The sequence below is a fragment of the Dermacentor silvarum genome, chromosome 2, assembly GCF_013339745.2.
Source record: "Dermacentor silvarum isolate Dsil-2018 chromosome 2, BIME_Dsil_1.4, whole genome shotgun sequence".
NCBI classification, from domain to species: domain Eukaryota; kingdom Metazoa; phylum Arthropoda; class Arachnida; order Ixodida; family Ixodidae; genus Dermacentor; species Dermacentor silvarum.
The window spans coordinates 170058958-170085862 of NC_051155.1; positions in this window are offsets into that span (position 1 = coordinate 170058958).

Consider the following 26905-nt stretch of genomic DNA (forward strand, 5'->3'; position numbering starts at 1 on the left):
AGCATATCATTAAAACTTGTAGCTCTCTCTTACTCTCTCTCTCTCTCTCTCTCTCTCTCTCTACGTAAAGCTAGGTAAGCCATCCTGCCATCCTGCCAAGACAGCGCACTAAGAACACCTCTTCCTTGGCCTTCGGACACACCTCTAGAATTCTCATCTCGTTTTTCGGGCATTCAATTGGCCACCGAATTCGGCGCTCGCATCCCAGTTCCATTCTTCTCTCCCACAGCCTGTCGACGCCGCGTTTCACTGGGCTCGTCGCCTTTCAAGTCCCAGCTGTGTTCCCGCTCGACCCCCCACAGAGCAACCACGTGCCATTGTCCCACACCTGAGCAGAAGTTCTCGCATAAGAACGGTGGTGATACAAAGCGCCCTTGATAACAAAGAAAACAACACACAGTAGGACATTTAGGCTCCTCACATACAAGAATGCCAGCTAGCTATAAGTACAAGGAACACTTTCTCGATGAAGCACGCTGAATAATCACTCGTGCCGCACAGTGACGCCTAATTCTTTCACAGGTGCAGTCTCGTGCAGCCGGTGTCACGCTCAGAAGCCGAACGGGAAGCCTTCTGCGATCAGTCCCGCGAAGAGCACACCATCAGTCCGCGCGCGTCATTGTCCCGAAGCCAAGGAGCTCAAAACCAGCAACAAGCTCGTCTCGGGCCCGAGTTTATCCACGCCATATAGGGTGGCGCTATCATTCGGACACTCGCGCCATCTCTTGTAGTAGCGGCGCGGCTACAACACCGACATACGGCGTCGAATGTGTGTCTCGCGGAAAAGCCGAACGCCAGAAGATCGCGAGAGTCGCGCTGGAAAGACGAACGTCAGGGGACGAGAGAGAGTCGAGCGTCCCAACAGCGCGAACATTTTCAGAGCATCAGTTTCCGCAGTGTCCGCTGCAGTAGTTCAGAACTAAGGGCGTGCTCTATCAATGTGCTAAGCATAACAACACAGGTTGGATTTTTCCACCAGCCGTGGCAGCAGAATTCCGGTGGAAACTAAATCTGACCTTCAAGCTCAGCCAAGGTCAAACTGGGACTTAGCCTGCCACTACCGGCGGCTGCTGCGTACGCCATGTGGGCGTCCATATATTGAAAGCGATCTGCCATGTGGACAAAGTTCGCGGTCGCGCGGGCCTCATCTTCAAAGTGATCTGCGATGGGTACAAAGTGCGCCGAGTGCTGGTAGCTTTGTATGCGCTGTGCTTTCGACGCTTAGTTCCCGTTGAAGTGAGACGCAGCATTAAGGTCAATTCGCTCGCTGCTGCTGCCACGCCGAGCAGCGTCTGTGTGTTGTCTTGTGGTGCATTTGTAGATGCGGCAGTTGCTGACGGCGCCAAGCAGCGTCTGTGTCCTTTCTCAAAGCAAGCAAAACCATGCTATCGCTAACTCTCGCTCGCACGCCCGTGCGAAGGCGCAACCGTAGAACATTTAGTACAAGTTCGTGGCGGATACACCGCCTGCTATTTGTACGCGTGAAAGTGAAACCTACCCTAACCTAACAATCACCTAACCTGTTAGGTTTGGTTAGGTTTCGCTTTCATGCGTACAACTAGCAGGCGGCGTCTCCGCCGCGAAGTTTTTCTGTCTGGGGTCCTGCAGGGGACATAAATATAGGCTGCTGCTGCTGCTGCTGCTGCTGCTGCTGCTGCTGCTGCTGCTGCTGATGATGATGATGATGATGATGATGATGATGATGATGATGATGATGATGATGATGATGATGATGATGATGATGATGATGATGGGCGAGAACCAGTTCTGATTGTGAGGCACGCCGTAGTGGAGGGCAGGCAGGCAGGCAATGAACTTTATTTTAGGTCCTGAGGAGCGACTCCGAGAACCCCTTACGGGGCAGGAGCCACCGCGGGCCGCTCCCACGTCGGGACGGCAGGCCGTGCCTGACCGCCGCGGCGCGGGCCCTCTGGACAGCCCGTAGCCGAGAGGCGTGGTCGGAGCTCTTGAGCTCCTCCACCCACTCTTCTTCCGTGGTGAGATTATTGTGGTCCGTAACGAGGGACACCACAAGAGCATGTGTTCTATATAAAGTGCAGAAGGGATCGCCGCAATCCGGACAATCGGGCTCGAACGAGTCCGCGTACCTGCTGACCCTGGCTAGGCTGGAATAGGACCCGGTCTGCAGCATGCGAAGGGTGGAAGACTGAGGCCTGGAGAGCTTGCCGTGGGGCGGGGGATAGACCCTTCTGCCGAGCTGATAGTGGTTTGAGATCTCGTTAAACGTGTGGAGCGAGTCCTTGTGGAGCCCCGCGTCCGCGCCCTCGAGCGACGTTTCCCCGGCGCGGTGGGTGAGTTCGCGCGCGCGGGCCTGGGCCAGCTCGTTGGCCTTGAGAACGACGGGGGAGACCTGAGGCCCCATGTGGGCCGGGAACCAAGTGATGACGTGGGGGGAGACGCTCCTGCCGCAAAGCAGGGAGGCCGCTTCCCTTGAGACCGAACCCGTAGCGAAGGCCCCGACCGCCGCCCGGGAATTCGTGTAGATCTGCGGCCTGCTCCCGTCCCGGAGGGCGAGGGCCACCGCGACCTGCTCCGCCACTGCCGGAGACGAGCCCCGCACCGACGCGCCGTTAAGGAGGTTGCCCCTGTGATCTACCACGGCCGCCACGAATCGGTCGGATGAACCGTATTGGGCGGCGTCGACGAACGCTACCGATCGCGGATCGCCAGCGACGGATCTGAGAAGTGCGGCCGCCCGGGCCCTGCGTCTGCGTACATTGTGTTGCGGGTGCACGTTGCGTGGGAACGGCGAGACCGTGACGGCCTCCCACGTCTCCGCGTCGAGCACGCACCGCCTCTCCTTGATGGCAGTGGGATTGCAGCCCAGCGCCTCCAAGATCCGTCTCCCTGCAGGCGAGGAAGAGAGCCTGACGGCCTCGGCCGTCTGCTGTGCCTCGACAACCTCGTCGAGAGTGTTGTGGACTCCCAGCTGCATGAGCTTCTCCGTGCTGGCGGCCATGGGGATGCCGAGCACCTTTTTGATGCTCTTGCGCATCAGCGCTTCGAGCTTTGCCCTCTCCTATCCGTGCCAGCAATGCGCGGCGGCCACGTACGTGATGTGGCTCATTAGGAAGGCGGGGTACAAACTGAGGAGGTTGTACCCTCCCCCAGCCCTCCACGACTGTTGGAGACCCTAGTGATGAGCCTTACCATGTTGTCCGTTTTGGTGGCGATAGGAGTGATCGTCTGTCCGTTACAACCATTTGCCTCGATAAGCATGCCGAGTACGCGGATGACCTCCACCTTGGGAATGACCTGCCCGATGGCCGTGCGAATGGAGATGTCGACCTTTTCGAGAGGCACCTGACTCTTGGGGATGCGCCCCCTCCTGGTCCGTCGATATAAAAGGAGTTCGGACTTGGACGGGGAGAGCCGGAGCCTCGTGCCCGCCAAGAAATCCTCCGTGCAGCTCAGGGCTGCCTGTAGGGATTCCTCGACTCTGCCTTCACTGTCGCCATCGCACCACACCGTGATGTCGTCGGCGTAAAGAGCGTGATTAAAGCCGTCCACCTCGGACAGATGGGCGGAGAGACCGCGCATGGCGACGTTGAAGAGAAGTAGCGACATGACCGACCCCTGAGGGGTGCCCCTTGCCCCCAGCTCGAACGGATCACACTTTACCTCGCCCACCTTGGGAGTGGCGCGCCTGCCCCGAAGGAACGAACTGACGAACCCGTGAAACTTGTATCCAAGGTCCATGTCCGTAACGGAATCGAGGATGTGCCTATGGAAAATTTGATCGAAGGTCTTTTCAAGGTCCAGCGCTAGGATACCGCGCTTAGGTCTCTGGTGTCCCTATCGATGATCTGGTGTTTAATGAGTTTGATGACGTAGTGGAGGGCTCCGGATTAATTTTGACCACCTGAGGTTCTTTAACGTGCACTACAACGCAAGCACACAGGCGTTTTTGCATTTCGCTTTATCGAAATGCGGCCGCCGTGGCCGGGATTCGATCCCGCGACCTCATGATCAGCAGCGCAACGCCTTAGCTAACTGAGCCACCGTGGCGGGTTATGCTAAATGTTCTGCGGTGGGCGCAGCCGCAACTCAGTTCAAATCACCTGCCGAATCAAAGCCGTGCATGTGCAATCGACTTTCTGCCCAAAAGGAGTGAAACAAATTGGAGGACGCTTAAGCTTCGCCTTTAAGAGTAGAACGCGATAGCGTTATCGGGACCCGTTCGCATCGCATCGTTCGAACCCAGCAAGCAGGCTTCATTCACTGCAACACAGAACGTGGGAAAGCCAGCTTACAAAGACGAAGTTTACACTGATTCCTTTAAAGTCGGCTTCACTTTTAAACAGATGTGCATTGCTGGGAAGACGGTTCTTCAGGGGTAATATAAGTCGTCTTGTATGAAAATGTGAAGGCCCTAGGACCTTTTTTCATTATTTTATTAATTGCATTGCTAATGCCGTGACGCGCGCGCGTGTTGAAAACGCATTTTTGACCTGCCGAGGATGCCAGCGCCATCTGGATAAGATTTTTGCAAGTAGGCTACCCGAGTGAGCCGGCGTTCTTTTTTTTTTTTTTTTTAATGGTAGAAATGCTGGCAAAAGAGGTTTGTGTTTGAGTTTCCACGTAACATAATTACGTTTTCTCGTACATTCAAAAAACATTTCGACGCCGCCATGTCTGTGGGTTATGCTTAAGTTGTACTTTATCATTTCTCTGGCGTATTTCACTGTGAGGAATTCCATTTTTGTTCACCAAAAGCCTCCACCACAACGAAGGGCCTGCGCGGTCGGGGTGGTTCGGAATTATTTTCTCCTGCACTTACACCTTGCGGATGCGGTGGTTGCAGATTATTTTTTCCGCCACGGACGACGCCGACGCCGGATTTTCTGCCACACGGGGCCCTTAACGTTATCGCGTTAAAGGGCTTTCCCCTTGCACGTGCGAGACTGTCGCACGCTTTTACTCACACATACAGTATACGGCGCGCGGCGACGATCTTATCAACCTTGGACTTTATACGAAACATCATGGCGACACCCACGACAGAAATACGCCTGGAGTGTCTATATAATTTTTATTGCAATAAAAAAAAGCAGACAGACAGACATATTTGGCTTTACCCGACCGACCGACTCCGTAGGGGAGGACTCGGACACGGTTTTGACTACCAGAATACGGGAGCTACTACAAATAATCGAGCCTGGACCTTAAGGATGCTCATCAGGATGCCATATAGTCACTGAGGGACCACGGAGGGATGTAAACGCCTTCACTTCACAAGCTTAGATACAGCAGCTCCAACTATCACTGCACGCAACTACACCGTGACCCGATGAGGAAGACGGAAGAGGCAGAAAGACGCATCCGAAACCTCTGCAGTCGAAGGCCGCGTGTGTGCGAGGCCATCCCAAGAAAAAGGGAAATAGGGTACTGCTGTTTCTCGCGACAAGTCAGAGCGGGAGCAGAGCCACCCGCAGCGCTGGTCGGAGGACAAAAATAGATAGAGACCGAAAAAAAAAGGGGGAGTACAAAGAGAAGCGTCGAGTTCGTACGAGCATCTCGGGTCATTTAGACAGTTCGCCTACAGTGGTACCGCGATGGGGGTTGGCTCTGCGCTTAAGGAGCTCTTTCCGGAAAAGGGCCGGCGAGCGGTGTCTGGAGAATAACTTGCCCCGCGGCTGGGCTACATTGCTGGTCGCGCGAGGACGTATCGCCCGTACGTTAACCCATTTAGTCGAGCAATTTCGTGTTTTGTTATTTCGTAGAATAGAGTTGGCCTCGCTCACCATTATATCATCCACTGTATCATTCGAAGAGCTTGAACTGCGAATACGCAGTTCTTAGATTCGGTCTTCTAATCGAATAACTTCCGTTTGATGAGGTTTGAGAGCCGCATAGTGTGACCGGGCCCCGGCCGGAACGTCAGTAGGAAATCTTCACACGTGCCGTCGTCCTTCCTATTGCGCTATGTAGTTTGTTTTATTAAAAATCCGCACTAACAGGGATGGTTGCCGAGAGGATTTGAAACATTTTATCTCTCCGTAAAATAACGAATCGGTGGGCAAGAAATGCAGTCCAGCGTAATTGCAAATTTATCGTGAAGATTGGCATCGCATTTAAAAGTTATTTCGATCGCCGAGATGAGGAACGGCATGCTGGCATCGCAAAACGCCCCACAAAAAACTGCTAATGGGCCACCTTGGACACATGTTTCGCTAAGCCTGCCGCACCATTAATGACTTAAAACAAGCCCATTTATGTGCGCTCCTTCGATTAGGTGTCATCTAAAGGTCTTCTATTTGTTAAAATGACCTCGTGAAGAACATCGGCCACGCCCAGCTTTAACACGCCCAGGTAAACGGCAACGTCGAGACGGGCCATCATTTAGGACGATAAACGCACTATACAAGTGAGTAAATGCAAACTAAACGCCACGACAGCGACAATTACTGTATCTTAATTTCTTGCTAGCCGGGAATCTTGCAAGTCCTGCTGATACAAGAGCATCGTTAAAGCTGGATTCACATGACTGGACGGATCGTTTAATCAGTCCACTGACGACTGTGACGTGGCTGAGTCGTAACCAATCGTGCTGCAGCAAGTACTACGTCAGCGGTTGCCCTTTGTGCGACCTGATTCGGCGTCACTGGGTTGCTTGTCCACAAACTCAACCAGTGATTCATTCTATCGTGTGAATCCAACTAAAGAGGCGTGCTTGCTTTGATACTGGAACTGACCCGCCGCGCAGAGTCGGAGACACCCTCTTCGAGTTCGGACCTTCTGGTGCGAAACACGCGAGAACGCTTAGCCAGATATAACGACATCACCAAGCACTACCACTTAGGCAGGAGGATATTGCGCCCACCTCGCCCCAAACTGAAACGTCTAGAGGCAGTCATTTGGTGACAACTGCAGACACACACCTTCCCCGGTCCGGTGCGATTGCGGCACATTTTCCCCGCGCAATACCCGAGTGCTCTTTGCAAGTTATGTCAGGCAACTAGAGCGACACTCTCGCACGTGTGGTGGGAGTGTCCTGTTATAACAGCGAAAATGGCAGTAGCTGGCTCTTGCGTCGAAGTGGGCCGCCGCTCTGCGCAGCTCCAACCTCAAGAAACAAGAATGGGCAGTCCAGCGGGCCCGGGAGGCGGCGACGAGGCAAGGCCTCCAAGTCCCCTCATGGGAGACCTGAGCCCGGGTCGTTAAACTTCGCCGGATTTTTAATAAAGTTGTTTCCATTCATCCATACTGGTGCTAAAGCGTGCAAACAGATCTGCTACACTGCGTAACGTGTGCAGTGATGAGGCAATGATCTATGCGCATGTAGTACAGAAACGTAATTCATGCTAGACGAAAAAACCATGTGCGGTATCGAGGCATTGTGAGATTGCCCTCTCGAGCAAATGGGTCACGGGTCTTAACTGACGCAAGACGAACAGCGTTAGACGCTGCGACACGTACCCTCTAAGAGGGTGTTGCCTGCCCGAACGCGCGATTCGGAACCGACAGGCTTGCTTCTGGACGCGAATCCCCTTTATTTCGAACGTTAGACATTGTATATACAGCTTCCTTCCCTTAGCCAGCTAAAAAACTCCTGCCAACGCGTGGCACGAGACAACCGAAATCGACGACAGCGACGGGCCATCACATTAATAACCTGCCACACACATAACGGCGGCTTAAACCCCCGGGGCAAACGAAGAAGTAAAACGACAGCACTCGCAGAAAGTAACGTGACGCAAGCTGCCCTGGGAGAAACGCACTGAGGGACGAAGGCAGAGTAGCGACGAAATGTCCAGAAAAGGAACCCAGCTGGACCCAGTTCTGTCCGCAGCCACACATCACGCCGGCTGACAAACGACAGGCCACCCCGGCAACCACCATCATAGCACGGACAAAGGAAAGTGGAGGAGACAGAGAGAGAGGGAAAAAAAGAAACAAAACGTGGCTCTGAGCTTGAAGAAACGATTAGAGTGGCCGCTCTCTTTCACCCCCATTAATCTGACCTGTTTTTCTTGCCATTCTATCCAGACACTTCCCAGTAGCAATTCAATCCGAGCTCGCCGCTATTGGGCCGCGCTCTGTCGTCGCGAACCGGACGCCCGGCGTCCTCTTTACCCCTCCTTCCTTTCGCTCTGCGCCCAGAGAACTTTGTCATTGCTTGTTGTTGTCTTATATATATATATATATATATATATATATATATATATATTCCAACTCGTTTCTCCTCGATGCAGCATTAATGCTTTAAATAATGCTTGAGAACGTGCGCGTTATATATACGGCATCAACTGAGGTCGCGGCCAATTACACGTCGGCGTGTTCGCGATGCGGTCGACACAGTCTTCAACGCCGCTTTCCGACTGTTCGACTTGGTATCTTCTGAGAAGATTTGATGGCTGCCTGGGTGTTGCCACGAAAGCCTTACAAGAGACTAATATTATCCTAAAACTGCGGTCGGTTTTTATTTTTAACGTCTTAATTTTGAATCTTGTCGTCGTTATTTTTAATATGAAAAAAAAATAAGCGTTGGAATCTACGTGAAGCGAACCTTTATACAACGTGTTTAGATTATCGATGTTCGCGCTATGTTGGTGTACATGCTAATGAAATGAGTGCGCGAGTGGTCCATCAGAAGTTCACAGAGATTCCAACGCGTTTGTTGGATCTGCATGATTTGTTTGTGCACGAGTAAATATGTCTTGGTGATTTGCGGCATAACGTTTACGTGCCTGTTCAGCGAGACGCCTCTTCTTGGCTTCAAATTCCTAGGCACTAATAACGCGCTTCGGTCCCATGACATGCATTCACTGCTAAACCTTCACTGGTAAGGCACGTGTAAGTGTAGCCCACGGTGTAAAAAAAAAGTTTCAGTGGCTTATCTCGGCTATGCCAGGATATACGTAGCGTTAGCAAAGGTTCAGCTGATTATTCTTAGCTTTCCTGGTTGTCTAGATTGTCAAGGATTAGCTTGATTGTCATGCTTACTGCTGCTCCAATGACACACACGCGGTATACGTATTATGTGGCACATGTATATAGCCTTCTTCTGTTCATTCCTCCTACGCTCAACCGCTAATTGCCAGGCAACTACTTCGGGATCCGATGAGTCAAGCTTCTCCGTTCTTCTGCGCTATTGAGCAGCATTTGCGCTCTCCTTCTACATGGCTATACCACACTGGCAAACGCCAGTCAGAAGCGCAGCGGCTCCAGCGCAGTGTGAGACGGCGACTGCACAGCGAGCGCGCGCCGGCGCCAGTGCGTCTACCACGGCTACGACGTCACTCCTCTGGAATGCGCAGACCGGCGGCGGTGAGTCGCGCGCGGCGGCGGCGGAGTGCGCGAGAGGTGCCGGCTCCGGTGGCTCCGGTGCGCAAGCCGTGTGACATCACTGATCCTTGCGCATGCGCAGCACGGCTCTTGATGTGCCGCGCGAAACGGGCTTGGCTAGGCCAGTGTAGCTAACGCTACAAAAAGGAAGGTGATCCGACGGCGGCGCGAGGCGCGGCCACTTAGTGTGACTCTACGCACGCCGCTGCCGCAAGGGGCAGCACCTGTTCTGGGGGCCACTTTTTCGCTCGCTTTGCTGTCGCTTTTATGGGCACGCGCGGCAGAAGTGCTTTATTTCGATGAATATATGTTGTTCGCCTGCTTAAAACGACTCTACTTGGTTGGAGGAACGTCCCTTTATATTTCTGCCGACATTCCGATTGACTCCGACGCGGCGAGCAGCGGTAAGCGCAGAGCGCCGTCTGCTCGAGCAGACGACGCGTCTCTCTCGTGTTCGAAATGACGGTATTTTGACTGTAAGTGGCATGAAACCTTCTACCTGCTCAGGATTTGGCGTCTAAATAACGAAAATTGCATATATTTGGGTATGGGTGTTTAAATGCTGACGGAGGTCATAAATTATACACTATTGTGCCGCTTCTCCAAGGCCTCCTGAACACGTGCTGCCCCTAGCGGCGGCACTCACTTCCGGTCACACGAAGTGGCCGCTCTTTCGCCTCAGCGCGGGCGCGCCGTCGGAACACCTATCTTCTTACACCGTGGTGTAGCCTTTCTTGGTGATCACGTGACCTACTAGGCAAGGAAACACCGACGAAGACCAAACCACGGGAGAAAGGCCTTCAACTCTTCATACCCCTTGTGGCCCAGTGGTACCCCCTATCCTGGCCTATTGTCGAAGAATGAGCGCACACCCATGGCCCATGGTATATACGGTATACCCGGTGGCCCAAGATGTCTTCTTGGCAAGACAGTCGAAAACACCTACCTAGTGACCCTAGTTTATATATATATATATATATATATATATATATATATATATATATATATATATATATCCGGCGAGGAAACGACGAAGAACGCCAAACCACTGGGAAGAGCCGAAAGAAGGTTTCGCTTTAAAATGGGAAAGTAAGCCTCTTTAGGGTCGGCTATCCCGAAATCCCAAATGCACTACTCAGGCAAAAATAATGAAAAAGTCTGAGCGCGCACTAGCCACACTAATGTTGCACACAAATGTTGTCACTATGACAGCACTTGTTGATATCCCCCGCCCCTATTTTATTTTTTATTTTATTTCTTTCCATTCATTATATTTGTCTTGGTGCGTACCTGAAATTTTGTTAAAGAAAGGTAACATCATTAGGCAGCACTAGAACAAACAAAACAAAAAAAGCACGTTCGTATTCTTCTGCGATGCCTTCTCTTACAGTTGAACCATGCCCTTCTACCATCCAGCCCAACAAGTTACTGTTTCAGTATCAAAAACAGAGGGAGGGCGAAGCATCACAATTGCGCTGCCCAAAAACACGTCTAGAAATACATAGTGCCGTCCCGTGATCGAACGTCACATACTTCGTTTCATGCTACGCGGGCAAGACTGGTAGACATCGTGGCCGCGTGCGCCGATGAGGCATGACCACACTGCGTCCCATTATACTCATTCCCAGCCAACAAGAATACGTTCAATCATACACTATTCATACTGGATCTTCACAGTGCCCATTAATCCATCTGATATCTCATTAACCAGGCGGCTGACCAACGACCATTTTCTGTACAGAACCCCTTATACAACAAAACAGATTGATTGATTGATTGATTGATTGATTGATTGATTGATTGATTGATTGATTGATTGATTGATTGATTGATTGATTGATTGATTGATTGATTGATTGATTGATTGATTGATCAAGCAAAGCTGGGGCTATGAGAGTCGCGAATAAGTTTGGCCATCTGGGGTTGCGTAACACGGACCTAAATCTACGGGGAAGCACAGACCCAAGCCGCACACGATCGAAGGTTCCTCTTTGCAACCGATTAACATTGCTGGTGGCCACGCGTAGTGTAAAACAGCAATTTAGAACCCTCCAGATCATTAAGAAAAACTTCGTTGACATCGCGTGTAGTGGCGTGTTCGCGTTGCGCCGCTACAACAGCGGTGCTTGTAATGAGCAGAAGATGAACCCCTGGAGCTTTCTTAACCCCTCTCCCGACATTCTACCGGGCTGCACTCAATATGACGGCGTTGTTCTTCAGTCTCGTTTTCCCTTAACATCTCCGGCGCGGATGACGAAGACACAATAGCGGCTCTGTAAGCGCCCAGCGCGCCTGTCCAGTTTTCTTTTTCATCCTTGCCATCGGAATTCTTTTTCTTCGGTCCGTTCGCGTTCTCTGGCGTCTCTGTATCTTTCGGCTGCCACGTGCACGGTACGGCTACAGGGCTACGGCACCGTAGCCCGACGTGCTTCCGCCGAGGCCGGTTGATTGATGCTCGTTCAGCAACTCTCTCTCACTATTTTTTCCCTCAACTGGAGCGTTGAGTGAGGCAGTTGGTCTTTGATCGATGCGACCTGTGCTCCGAGAGAAATTTCTCTTCGGGATTCTGCGAAACAGGGGTCGATTAGGTTCCTATATTTCTAAAGAAATAAAAAAACGATAGGTAATCATGAGTTAAGGTTTTTTACCTTTAGTCTCGTTGCTGCCCGGTCAATCTGATGATCAAATAGAGTGTTTTTTTTTATTATTTTCCTGTGCGGAACAGGGGAAAGAATAGAACTACGGGTTGTAAGTTTCCGCGAGTGAGCTTTTTACAATCGCCAAACTAAAATATCACTAAAATATTTCTTTTTCTTCTTTATTCTAAGAAGAGCGACCGGTCGGTGCCATAGGTCAACGCCCTTGTTCGCCGTAATTCATCTCTCTTTAATCCAGGCATGTGAGAGATACGCACAAAAATGTGCTTGGGTGAAGGTAACAAATAACGGGAGGATAACAAAAATTACGGCAGAACTCATCTCACGATGACTGCCGATGGTAATGCGAATAGCATGCGATCAATGCAGCGACAAACCGTATTCTTGAAGTAACGCGTATTTAACCCGTGTAGCGATAATTTTAAGACCTTACTGCCACGTGCTCCGATATCGTCCCATTTTGCAGTGGCACTCGCTCGCTAAGGTCACCCATGAACATGGCGTCATGACAAACGACTGTAAGGCGCCGACGCGGTGACGATCAAATGACGAAGAAGGAACGATATCAGTGGGACGACAAAGGCGACATAACGACAACGGCATCGCGGCAATGAGGTGTCGATTCTTAAATTATGACGACGGTGAAACGACAACAGCGTGATGGCGATGATGTAAGTATGAAGCCTGTATGACGTCGTTGGCTAATTGGCGACGACGGCGCGATGACTACGGCATGACGAGAGTCGGATGACGACGCTGGTGTGACCACGATGTCGCGACCACGGCGGCATGAAGATGACGATCTGACAACGGATGCACGATAGCGACTGCCTGACGATGACGGCTTGTCAAGGGCGGCATAAGTGCACGATTGAATACTGACAGTGTGATTACGATAGAATGACCAAGAAAGATTGACGTAGATGGATTGACGAAGGTGATATGACAAGAAATGCATGACCTGTGTGCGACGATAATGGCATGACGAGGACGGGATGACGAGAGTTTGATGACAGAGCTGGAAGGACAAGATGCAGCGACCACGACGGCATCACGACCACGAGCCCATACCTAGTGGCCCAAGCTATTAGACAACTTGTGCCACTGGATGCGGGGTACAAAGCGTGACCATGACGGCGTGACGAGAGTAAGACCACGACGCTGGAATGACAACGATGAAATGACCAAGACGGCATCAAGACCAGGAGCACGAACCTAGTGGGCCAAGCAAGTAAACAACTTGGGCCAATGGGTTGAAGTAGAAGGCATGGCGACGATAGCGTGACGATAGATAGATAGATAGATAGATAGATAGATAGATAGATAGATAGATAGATAGATAGATAGATAGATAGATAGATAGATAGATAGATAATAGATAGATAGATAGATAGATAGATAGATAATAGATGATAGATGCAGATAGTAGAAGAATGAAGATAGTCGATAGAATGCTATATTCGCAGTTAAAAGCATCTATATGACAGAAGAAGTAAATAGTTACGATCAGATAAATATATAAACGTTTGAAAAAAAAAAAGATAATGGAGAGAGAGAAGAGCGTAGAGAAAGGTGAGACGTCAGCCCCGCTAATAATAGTATGCTCCTATTTCAAAGACGGTGATTAAAGTGTACGAGAGCACTAAAAAATGAATATGACTTATCAAAGAACAGAACTCAATACGACAACATATCATCTAAGAGCTCTGTAATCGCATCACGTCCATCGTTAGTACTCTGCTAGGCGTGACGCCAGGCGGGCCTCTCCTGTTTTCTTTAAATAGTCTCTCTCTGTCACTTTGTCTTGTCTTGTCTTGTATGTCGATCTAATTACGGTATCAATCAATCAATCTAATCTATCTATCTATCTAATCTCAGATAATCGGTTGTCCTGCTAAAGGTTACCATGGTTTATTGCTTAGCATGTATCATGAACGAGCTACACGTAATGAGCAGATTGTATTACTTCACCGACTGTTCATAATTTCTGCAAAAAGCAAACGCCACATAAAAACATTACGACTTTATTAGAGCTGATAACGGCAAGACCTTGCAACATTTTTAAAGCGAAGCTTTATATGTCTAGGTGAAATTGTATGTGGCTAGGCGAAAGCGCCTGTGTACAGAAAACTATCATTATCAGCATTGGCTCGAGCATAGTCGAGAGCAGCTCGAGCAGCTGGCTCGTTGGCGCCCCTCGAGTTGCGCTCAATGCTCGTGCTCGGCACACGCTCGTGCCACTTCTCCAACGTTCGTCGTCGTCTTCTACTTCCACAGCTGGTTGCGTTGCCGCTCATTATTCCAGCGTAGAATTTAACTTCTCTTCTGTCGTCGTAATGGGGAGGCCGCGGTTACGGAGGTATGAGCCATTGCTTAAAGCGGTATGAGCCATTCATTGTCTTACGTAACGGACAGATTTAATTTGGACCAATTAATTTCGAAGAATCGCAAGCGACAATGGCGGGCGAATGCTCCTAACCACGCTGCCGAGCGAACTCGAGACATCAAATGCGAGCGACAATGGCGGAATGCGGGCATACCGTCAGTGACGTCGTTCTCTCCGTCGCAGCCGAATGTGTGTGTAACCTCATAATTCAGAAATACTTTAATGAACCCTCGGTATTAACCCAGTAATAAACACCGGGGCAGCATGTTTCAGCTTCGCTGGTTAACCATCTTCATGGAGTGGATGGAACGACGACTTCCTCTTTACTTGTTGTTTCTGCAATCCTACTAAAATGCAAAACAAACCTGTCAGTTCACGACAACTGGGTTCTTTTGCATAACGCTCAGAAAGGGCGGCAGAAGAAATATATTCCTAAGTGTACCCGCACTGGACGGGCGCTAAGCAATGGTTCAGTCATGATGTTAGGTGGTGTTCATCAACAAAAAAACTATGAAACAAAAGAGCACGTCGATGTGCAAATCACAACGCCCGTTGCGACGCCAAAATCAACCAAGCGGTTTCTTCGTTTTCGGGAAGCGAACAGTAAAGGCAGCTAACGGTAAGTTTTCTTAATGCGAACCATTCTGCGCCTCATTCTTGGTACTTTGCGGCAGGTAGATAGGTGCGTTCCTGCCTCGCCTCACTTTAACAAAACGAAAACGTGCGACTGATGGTGAAATATAACCTCTGCCGTCTAGCAAGCAGCCCTGTGCTCTAGCCATCAGGCCGCGATCGCACGCATACTTCTCTCGTTCCAAAGCCAGACAGCTATTTGAGACCCTCGGCGACCGATCCCCGTGCCTCTTCCTCATATTCTCTCCTTGTGATAACTCGCGCTCTGAGGCACCGTATTATATCTTCACTATCCTCGGGATCCGCCCACTTTCCTCAGTACTTGCATCGTAGCACGCTACGTAGAGGAGGAGGAGGAGGAGGAAAAAAGAAGGAAAGGCAGGGAGGTTAACCAGAAGCACGTCCGGTTTGCTACCCTACACGGGGGAAGGGGTTAGCACGCTACGTAGAAATTGCGCGATGTTGTACCGACTTCATGATCACCCAAGTTAGTCACGCTTCAACATCACTGGAGACGCGCAGTTGCCGATGACGTCACAATCCATGTTCCTCTCGCTTACGCTCGTCCACTACCTATGTAGAAACCAACAATTGCCTTGTCATAGATTGGCGTCGAACGGCCGGCGTAGAAATGCATGACATTGCCGCCGTACGATCGTCCTCACCGTGGTCTTCGTCGTGCTGCTGTTGTCCCAGACACGTATGCTGGTGACCCGTACACACAACTACTTAATTTACACAAACGCATTTGTCCACCTGGTATCGTTTTGTGGAACCCCAAACAATACTAGATAACCAGATTCCTGTAAAATGCTTCGCATAACATCGATTCCCTCAATGCGTGAAATCTACACAATCTCTTTTTTTTTCATTCGAATATATGTCATCTTAGATTGTTTAGCATAGTTCATGTAGTCAACATGAAACTAAAAAGTAGACACAACGTTCAGGATACTGGCGACAAGGACAACCGACGCTTCCTTCCGCTCAGCTCGTTTGATTTAAGGACAAGAAAATCGAGCAGAAGGTGTAAAGCATTGTTGCTGATGCAGTGAACTGCCACTCCTGTTGGCAGCGTTATGATGAGACTGGAAGGGAGGAAAAAATTAATCAAAGCTCAAAGAATGATATTAACGAGGACTTCCCTATTATTTTTGATGTTCGCAGTCAACGAAGGGAGCTCAATATCAAAGAGCACAATATCAAACGCACAGTGAATGCCCGGCACAATATATAGAAGAATACGGGACAGGTAGAAGCTCGCGTATGCAAACCACGCGAAATGAGCTTTTGCGAAGCCTGTAGCGAAGCGACGAGCATGTGCCTGCGCCGCGACTTGTACGTATGCCCGCTTGCGTGCTCAGAACGCATGCATAAATACATGCGAACGCCGAGCAGGGAAACGAGGTCGGTGTGGGGGGCTTTCCTAACTGCCAACGCATAAACGTCGTTCCAAATACGCGCAGGACTCGATCATTAGCAGCGTTCATTACGCGCTCATTAAACGGCGACCAGGCAGCCCTCACCGCCCCCCTTTCCGTTCACACGACACTCATGTACTGTATATACGGTCTCTGCAAATGCGCGAGCCAGCAGCAAGCCACCCCAGCGGGCTCGGCATTTACCCCGCCCCGCTGCATGACAGGCCACCGAAAGTCTCTCGCAGAGTGCTCTTTCCAGCAACATGTGGTGCGCGCGAACCCAGCGGGCCCAGCAGCCGGCAGCTATACCCGGGCAACGCTGGCACCTGGGAGAGGACTCCGACAAACAGTGCCCAGAATTTTTTTTTTTCAACGGTATGGAGACACAGATGCGTTCCGTACCCGGGGGAGCTGACAACGATCAGCCAAAAGCCGGATATTTCACGCTTTCCTACCATTTACCACTCTGGTCAGTGTCACACATGCCCTGTCGCTTGCTGGGACGGACGCGCTTGTGCGCTTGTGCGTGCGCCCTCAAAATATGTCTGTAACAATATGCTACACCTATCATTAATTCAAATGAACCTTAGCAGATCGGGCGGCAGCCGGCGAAGCGCCTTCTCAGTATCGTACGCGCGAATTTTGCAAACGTGTCTGTTTCGCTTCTGTTCTGTCGTGCTCCCTACTTTCTCGACAGCCACCAAAAGAAGTCGTACATAACACACACAACGCACTAGTAACCAGAGGCGCTTGAAAGAAAACGGCCTTTCTTTTTTGTTTTTGTTTTTTTGCCTAATTTTTTTTTCCCTCATTCTCTTCTCGCGAGATTCACAGAAACAGAGAGCAGCAGGATAAGCGAAGCCGCCACCGGAGGGCTCGTCGGTTCACCTGCGTTAATACACCCCATCCGAATTATTATTGATCGGAGAGAGGCCCCAGCAGCGACAGAGGGAGAGAATGCGAAGCTGGTGATGAGAAAATAAGACGAACGGCGAAGTGAGCGCGCCGTCGTCGCCCGAGGAGTTCGAGCTGACCGCTGCCCGGCATGGCGCGGAATACGCGAGAGTGATGATGTGCCCACGACGGCCGGTTGATTGCCTTGAGCGCGACCGACCAATTACGAGCATGCTCGTAAATCACGAGATCCGCCTCAACTCTTTCCATTTCCTTCGTTTGTCACGCGCTCCCGCCATTAAATGTGCGAAACTCTTCGGCGAGAGCGTTTCGTGCTCCTCCCGCGTCTCGGATACGAAAATAACTCGGGTTGAAGGGCATTCAGCAACACGGCGGGTCGTTCGTCACGCGCTTGCGGACAGTTTAGAGTGAATATGCAAATAGGGGGGGGGGGGGGTAGCCGAAAAGAAAACTGCCCGTGAATGGGAAACAAGAGCCAGTAAAGGCGAGTAGTGGAGAGGGGGAGTTAAATTTGAATTCAGTAAGGACGCACCATTAGTTGCCTATTAAGACAAATGAGACTCGAGGGAAGGAAAATAAATGAAGACAAATGACACACTTGCGTGCTGCGCCTTTCTACTTTCAAGCCCGATGTTAATTAACAAAGTAATAAGTGAATGCTCTTATATCGCCTCAAATCACCAATCATATACTACTGCAGGAAAATGGCATGACAGCGCAGCAGGGCAGGTTGCTCTTATTGTGGTGTTCCCATTCTAACGCAAGAAAGGTTCGTCAAAGATGCATGCACCTTAGCATGAGGCAATGCTGTACAAAAAGTCTACTGAAAAGTACAACGTAAAATCAATCTAATGCCAACAAAAGTGTTACAAAAAGACAAATAATATAAGTTACGAGAGAGAGAGAGAGAGAGAGAGAAACAGAAGAGAGGAAAGGCAGGCAGGTTAACCAGATGCACGTACGATTGGCTACCCTGCACTGGCGGAGAGGGCATACTAGCCTACAACATCGGTCTAGCATACTGTAAATGCTTTTCTCGTTTCACATTTCTTGCCCTGTCACCCTATGTACTGTCTGCAAATAATTTATGAAATCTAAAAACGGGACATTATTAGAAATTGCTCCCTGAAAGAAGAAAAGTGGAGGAATTTATGGCTAAATGGCTGATGAGGGAGCAGAAAAAAATAAAAGGAAAACAAAGAAAAACTTTGGGGGGGAAGGGGGGGTGGGTCACTCACGGGAGCTTTGGTCAACTTGGCAACATGATTTTTTGTGCTTGAACCACCAGTTTGCACGATGTTTATTTTCTATCATCCGATGCCTTTTCAATTTTTATCTTCAAGTATGCAAAAGTTGATGATTAACGTACTGAACAAACGAAAGCGTCTTTCTATCTTCCAGGCGGTTCCAAATATATGAAGCAGAATCTTCAGTTTCGAGTGGAGCTGAGTGACTGATCGATTAACCTCGCGATCAATCAATCTGATTAATGTTTTAATCGCGATTACGTTTTTTTAATATTATTTGGTAGAACCGTAAGATCACCGGGGCTTTCGTGGCGTCTGAAATTTCTGCGCGCACTTGTCTGGGAGTGGCCGTGTTCCAGGAACTTTCTCTTCTATTGCATTAGGACAAGTGCAAACATGAGCGATCGGCCGTCACAATTCCAGTATGATGATGACAAAAATAACAGCCATGAAGAACTAGAAAAAATATAGGTTTATCCCTCTGTCAGAGGGATAGGTCAGAACGCGAAAACGAAACTTGTATTCTAAGAAGCAGCCGCAGCTTCGTTGCACACTCAGAAATACATTCCATAAATGTGAACAAACTGCTATTCATAACAGTGTGACTCGAAGGGCAAAGCAATGACACAGCATAAAGCGCAATGACGCAATGACAACAAATGTGTGTCATAAAGAGCGCACGAGGCCTGTGCTCCTGCGCAGCGTAAACAGCCCCCTGGAGGCTGCCAGGTGTCCTCCGACGCGACGGTTAGTGCATGCGTGGTGAAACCAAGGTCGATCCAAATGGTCGCGAAGCTTCGGGCGAAAAGCGGTTCAGAACGAATTGTCACCGGCATCAGCAAGGGTGGTTATGGGAGCAGCGATTAAAGCGCGACTATGTTTGGAGGGAACAGACATTGGGAAAGAAAAAGGCGTTTTTTAATTAAAGCGAGATACAGTTAGATTCATTCAACGAAAATAAAATTCCCAATCAATTTTATATAGGCTTGGCGAAAAAAGAACAACTCTGTTTTACTTGATCATTATCAATAAATACCTTTTTTCAGCGCCCACCGATACCAGCGGGCATTGACGCCGATATCACTTGCAATGCAATGCAGCTCTTGAAGTGGACAGAAAGGCACGCTCGTAAAGTTCACGCCCCCCTGACATGTTGTGTTGCTTTGCTTGTCGACGTTTGTCTGAATTTGGTGACGCGGGTAGTTTCATTGTTTCTTAACCTGTTCAGTCAAAAGTAGTGAGTTGCGACCGCCAGATAGTTGTTTACTTTAGTTGTTTTCGTAGGAGAGCGCTGGCCGACGTGCTTGGCGTCCGACGAAAGGACGAGCACTCTACTCCCAAAACGTTCGTGGGGCCCCAAAGAAAGTATGTTCCATGCAGCGAGGCGCTTTCGACACCTGCATGGCTGAACTTTTCCTGCATCGCTCTCCGCACTGAACGCTCGAAACGCCCATGAAGTCGAATGGCGGTGCATTTAAATATACAGCTCTAATGGCAGGCTTTCGAAAACAAATTTCGCGCCTTTGAGAACAAAATGACGTCGAATTATTCTTTCTTCCGTCGGAAGTATTCCCTCCTCACACAGATGGCGCTAAGCCCCATGAACCGCAGATGAACCGCCATGTTTTGAACGTACGGCCTTCTATGGAAGCTCCGCTACCAGGTATATTTACCTTGGTGAAACAGCGTCGTTTTACACCTCCGGCGGAACCGCGCGCGTGCGCATGTTCAAAGGTGAGCATATGCGTGAAAATAGCCGCGGTGCCACGAAGCAGTAACGGAAAGCCACGTCGTCGCCTGTAGACACCGACTGAGTTAGCAACCACACTCACTTCCGAGCACTATTACATTTAGTACCATTATAAGTGTCCAAGCTTCCAGCCATGTTTTCCACCAAATTACTCAGTGATAAAGCTAATGATGCCTAAATATTCTCATTGCAACAAATGTGTGTCATAAAGAGCACAATTCCTTTAATAATGAAAACCTTTCTAACATTTCTGTGCCTACTTTCCTAACCGTTAGGTAGGCACAAAACGGCGAAGTATAGCCATCTCGCGGATTTGTGTGATAATGATTGCGTGGTGGACGTATACGAGACAGATTTTCGGTAGAGACCGGCATAAAACACTTTCGTGCTAGAAAAAATAAAGGAAGGAAGGCATATTCGTCGGCCCTTCGACTCCGTGAAAATGGTTAGCCAGCGAAGCTGAGAAGTGTGGCCCCGGTGTTTATCACTGCGTTAATCCCCGAGGGTTCATTAAAGTATTTCTCATTTATGAGATTACACACACGTTCGGCTGCGACGGAGAGAATGACGTCACTGACGGTAGCCCGCAGTCCGCTTTGTCGCTTGCGTTCGATGTCTCGAGTTTGCTCGGCAGCGTGGTTAGCAGCATTGCCCGCCATTGCCGCTTGCGATTCTTCGAAATTAAATTGCTTCAAAATTAAATATGTCCGTTACGTAAGACAATGAATGGCTCATACCCCCGTAAACGCGTCCTCCCCATTACGACGACAGAAGAGAAGTGAAATTTCACGCTGGAATGATGAGCGGCAACGCAGCCAGCTGTGGAAGAAGACGACGACGACGAACGCGGGAGCAGTGGCACGAGCGCGTGCCGAGCACGAGTTCGAGCGCAACCCGAGCGGAGCCAAGGAGCCAGCTGCGGAAGAAGACGACGACGCTCGAGCCAATGCCGATGATGATAGTTTTCTGTACACAGGCGATTTCTCCTAGACATATAAAGCTTCGCTTTAAAAACATCACGGCGGCTGTGTTACAAATGCTGCCTTCGCCACTCCGTTAGTCATATCCCTGAAAAGGTAGCAAGGTTAGTCTGAAACGCAGCACGAGTAGTTTTCTCTTTGTAGACGTCATTCAGGATATACCACAGTCCCAATCAATCAGTCAATCGATTAAATCACAATATTACAATATGTTTAATCAGAGTCAAATCAAGTCTTAAAACATTGCTGATATTACATTTGCGACTTCTGGTGGTCCACGCTCTCTAAAAGTTGTAGAATATTTAGTGGCAAGTGCCAGAGCCCCCTAAGTGATTTAACGCCTTTCAGTTTTGGTACCCAGGATGTGGATACCTCGTGACGTCACGACGCACTGTCTCTCTTCACACCTGTGACCCCTACGGCTGTGACGTCATGGCTCACTTGTTCCTGTGATCTCTTGCTTTTGTATTACTGCGCCGTGATTTCATGATGTACTGTGTCAGCGCAGACTGAACAAACGCGCTGAGCACTCTCGTTTTATGCATTTATTTTATCAGTAATGTCATTATACCTATCCTTATTGCAACCGAGGTCAGCAAACATTGCTCCATGCCATGACGTCACGAGACAGACGAATGCCGCGAGACAGAAGAAGAAGACCGGCACCGAAGCAGAGGCCAGCATTGCGCCGGCTCCGATGAAGAGGAGGTAGAGGTTGTTCCTCGACGTCCACGTTATCTGTACCAGAGAAGGTGCCTGGATCTTGCGGAAGCGATAAGATGACAGACGGCGGGGACGGCTGCTACACGGTAGGTTCCGGCGTGGTGCGCGCTTCAGTGGCCATCACCGAGGGAACAACGCGGCGACCACTTCGGAGTTCCATGCTTGGGTGATGGGAATGAACAGGCAGCGCACCCAGCACCTCTACCAGAAAATGTTGCAGAAAAACGTATATTTACAAACATTTACAGGCGAGTAGCACAGGCGTAGCAGCAACCAGCCAAGATGGCGATGAGCAACCTCTACCTCCTCTTCTTCGGTGCCGGCCTAATGCTGACCTCTGCTTCGGTGCCGGTCTTCTTCCTCTGTCTCGCGGCAATATTGTCAAAGACTTCAGGCCTGGCATTTCAAGATTGACTTAAGTATCAAATTAAGATATCTTGTAATGTTTCCCAACTATTAAACTAGCTAAGTATTTGCTTACACGTGCAAGAAGCGAGCGATTGAGTTTCTGCAACTTCAAGAATATTTGTCAATACTCCTTTGACCATTTATCCCCTCCTTCATCTGCTTTATTGTTTAACCTTTTGCTACCAGTTTGATACGTCACCGGTGACGGCACTATAGCCTGACTTCTACATGACGAAGGTGACAGATTCGACACACACACACACTCAACATGACTTCCAGCGTCTCAAAGAAGCAGGCCTAATCAACGAGCGCGTAATTCTGCAAATTATACAGAGTTTGCCGAGCCTACACATCATCAAATACATAAGCCGGAGAGTAAACGTGATTGAATAGAATGGCATTTTCGGCACAAGTGAACATTTTAACGGAAGCCTTTGCGATTGCTTAGCGAAAATAATCCACCTTTAATCACGGTTCCCTTTGGAGAGTGAACGTCTGTCATACCCTTAGGGCCCGGGAAATTGCTTTACATGATTTGCGCCGTAGAAACGAAAATACGGTCACAGCACGAGCCCCATGAATGCTGAGATCGCAAGTCTGCGGGAAAAATAAATGACGAAACAATTACTTTTTCACTGACCATCATTCGAAAGCTGGTTTTCTCTTTGTGAATTACAAGAGTGTACTTTCGCAAAGACGAGTTTAGGATGACCGAGGCTCTTTTCAAGATAGAAGGAGGATAGACTGCAATTTTCGCAATATATTCAATTCACAAAACGGCGATCACGGAAGACAACATAACTCAAGTACAGTTCACGTTTCATGCTGATAAAAGTGAATTAAATTATTTTAACAGAGGTGTTCAATATGTATTTTGCATCGGTAGATGTTATGGGTTCTCGGAACACTCTTAAACATCAGGCACGTGCACAAGGCACCAATCAACGCTGGTAATCTATTTCTACTTTGAACACCTTAGAATAATTAGGAAGAAAACTAATATGCAAGTTCCTCTATGCCTGAACTTGGCGCATTTACATCTATTTACTTCATAGGAACCCTTATTTATAGGAACCCGCATGCAGTATTTGCCGCACAACACATGTGATTATTTTTTTTTTTAAGTTTCATTTTGTACGTACTTCACTCCCCCTGTTGGGACTCATTCTACGAGCGCTACAGAAGCTAAGCACAGCATTCTCCTGGTACAGTATTTTTTCCTGCTGTAACATTAGAAGAGCAGCTGAGTAACGTTATTTTTTTGTCAGTGTAATGCTCGCATACTATGTTACAGTTCTTGCAATAAAGACCATGCATGATAAAAACAATTTGTATGCTGCGCAGGAACTTCCGCTGGACCGGATGCACTTGTTTGACGCACCTGCGTGTTCACTTCAGTGTTGAGAGAGTGCACAGGGATGTTATCTCTGTAGTATAGTATTAGCAGTCTCTCTTTTTTTTTTCGTGCAATAAAGAAAGCAAAAGAGGGGTGTGGTAAAAGAAAAGGGGGAGGGGGTGGCTGAGCGATAGAACTTTGAACTAGCAATCTGCGTCTCCGGAGTTGCAATCTTCGCAAGGCACTGGGGCTCTGAATTCTTTTTTTAATGCGATTAGCATTCTTTGCCTACTTCAGCCGTTTTAATCTATCTATCTATCCATCCTCTTACGCCGACCCAGTTGACCAATTTGTCTATCAGGTTGGGTTAATGTGCTCGCGGTCGTGATGTCGTTGCGGTCGTTCCATCTTCTTCATTCCAGCTTCGTGATCTGACTCTCGTCATGCCATCGTCATCATCCCGTCGTGCTTATGCCGTCACCGTCACGCTGTCGTCGCTATACGATCATCATCATTTAGTAATCATCATCTCATTGTAGTCATGCCGCCGTCGTCATACCGTCTTTTGTCGTTCCTTCGACGCTATTTCTCCTTCGTCATTCCTTCGTCGTCACTGCGTCAGCATCATACAGTCACCGTCATCTCGCCTTGCTCACGGGCGACCTTGGCAAGCGAGTGCCATAGCAAAGTGGGACAATACCGCAGTATGTTGCATGAAGCCTATAAGCAACGGAAGTCTCAGAATGACCTTCTTCTTCTTCTTTCTGGGGTTTTACGTGCCAAAACCAGTTCTGATTATGAGGCACGCCGTAGTGGAGGGCTCCGGATTAATTTTGACCACCTGGGGTTCTTTAACGTGCACTACAACGCAAGCACACGGGCGTTTTTGCATTTCGCCTCCATCGAGATGCGGACGCCGCGGCCGGGATTCGATCCCGCGACCTCGGGCTCAGCAGCGCAACGCCTTAGCTGACTGAGCCACCCCGGCGGGTCTCAGAATGACCACCACAAATGTTAAATAAACGTGAATTCAGAAGTACGGTGTGTCGCTACGTTGCTCGAATGGTAATCGCATTACCGTCAATAGTCATCGTGAGATAAGTTCCACCGTAATTTTATTTCCTTTTATAAAATTGTCACAGAGCACCTTAGGATTCTTGCGACGGACACCGGCGACCGCTGCGGTCATCGAAACGACTGGGGTAGTGAGCCCATAACTGCCATCGTTGCGAAAATCTAGCCCACTGAAGCATGTCAGCGGTACGCGTGCCTCACATGCGGCACACCTTTATGTATAGCATTCTCTTCTTTTATTTTTTATTCTAACTATGCGCGCGTTTATATTGACGGGAACCGAGGGGTCGCAGCGGAGCGCCAGAACAAGGAGACCAGCTCGGCAGGCTTTTAGAACCGACTGGCGCGTGCGGTGCTTGCGCCGATAGCACGCGCCGCCCAACTTTATTGTCGTCGTCATTCGCAGCCAGCCCCAAAGCGCTGGCGAAGAGCGCCGACCTAAGCGTCCCCGCTTAGCAGCGTCGGTGGGCGCTACAGGGCCCCCCTCCCAGACGGAACGGCGAAATGTACTCGTCGACGAGGCGGAGAAGGAGCTGTCGTAGTTGCAAGCATATCGACGGGTGCGCCGGCGACATCCACGAGGAGCTCCTTGGGAGGCGTCTCGACGTAGACCGGTTTGAGGCGGTCTAATGAAACGACCTCTTCGCGACCATTCAAAACGATGGTGGCGGACTTCTGCGTCTTGTGAAGGACACGGTACGGTCCGTCGTAGGATGGTGTAAGAGGCGCCTTTACAGCGTCGCGTCTGAGGAACACGTGGGACGAAGACGCAAGGTCCGGGTGCACAAAGATCCTGTGGGCCGATGATCGAGGCGGGACGGGGCGCAGTTGCTGAATGCAGTCCTGCAGGCGTTGGAGGTACTGTAGCGGCTGGGGCGAGGGGGTCGAAGGAACGAACAAGTCTCCAGGAAGCCGCAGGGGAGCGCCGTAGACGAGTTCGGCCGCTGAACAGCCAAGCTCACGACGAAGGACGGCACGTAAGCCGAGAAGCACCATAGGAAGGTGGTCGACCCAGTGGTTGCGATCAAGGCGCGCAGTGAGGGCAGCCTTGAGCTGGCGATGGAGCCGCTCAACCATGCCGTTGGCACAGGGATGGTATGCAGTGGTACGGCAGTGCTTAGTGCCAAGCAGGCGGCTGAGCGAAGTGAAGAGTGTGCAGTCAAATTGCCGGCCGCGATCAGTTGTCACAATAGTGGGGCAGCCGAAGCGGGAAACCCATGCTGAAATGAAGGCTTTGGCGACCGTTTCCGCAGTGATGTCCGGAATGGGCACGGCTTCGGGCCAACGTGTGAAGCGGTCGATCATTGTTAGAATGTAGCGGCAGTCGTGAGAGTGAGGAAGTGGTCCAACCAAATCGAGATGGACGTGGTCAAAGCGGCAGCCAGGTGGTAAGAACGACTGCGTGGGAGTCTTCGTGTGGCGGGTCACTTTGGTGGTCTGGCATGCGAGGCACGAGCGTGCCCACTGGCGAACATCGGTGTTAATGCTTGGCCAGACATACCGCTCTGTAACGAGGCGCTGCGTGGCTCGGATGCTGGGATGACAGATGTCATGAAGTGATTGGAACACCGCACGACGGAAGGCAGCCGGAACGAAGGGTCGAGGTGCCGCCGCTGACATGTCGCACCAGAGGGAACCAGGCACAAACGGGTGAGGAACGAGTTGTAGACGGAGGGAACGGGGATGGTCACGCAGCGCTTGCAACTCAGGGTCTGCCATCTGCGCACGAGCTAGACCTTCCCAATCCACAGTCGATGTAGAAGTGCCAAGGGAGGTGATGCGTGAAAGTGCATCAGCTGCCTCGTTGTCGGTGCCATTGACGTGCCGGATATCCGTTGTGAACTCCGATATATAAGCCAGTTGACGAAGTTCACGTGCGACGTACTTGGAAGAGTTTGTACGGAAGACATACACGAGAGGTTTATGATCCGTGAGAACATAAAATGGCTGGCCCTCCAAGAAGTGTCGGAAGTGCTGGATGGTGGTGTAGATGGCGAGCAGCTCGCGGCCAAAAACGCTGTAGCGAGTCTCGGCAGGTTGGAGCTTTCGAGAGAAAAAACCCAGTG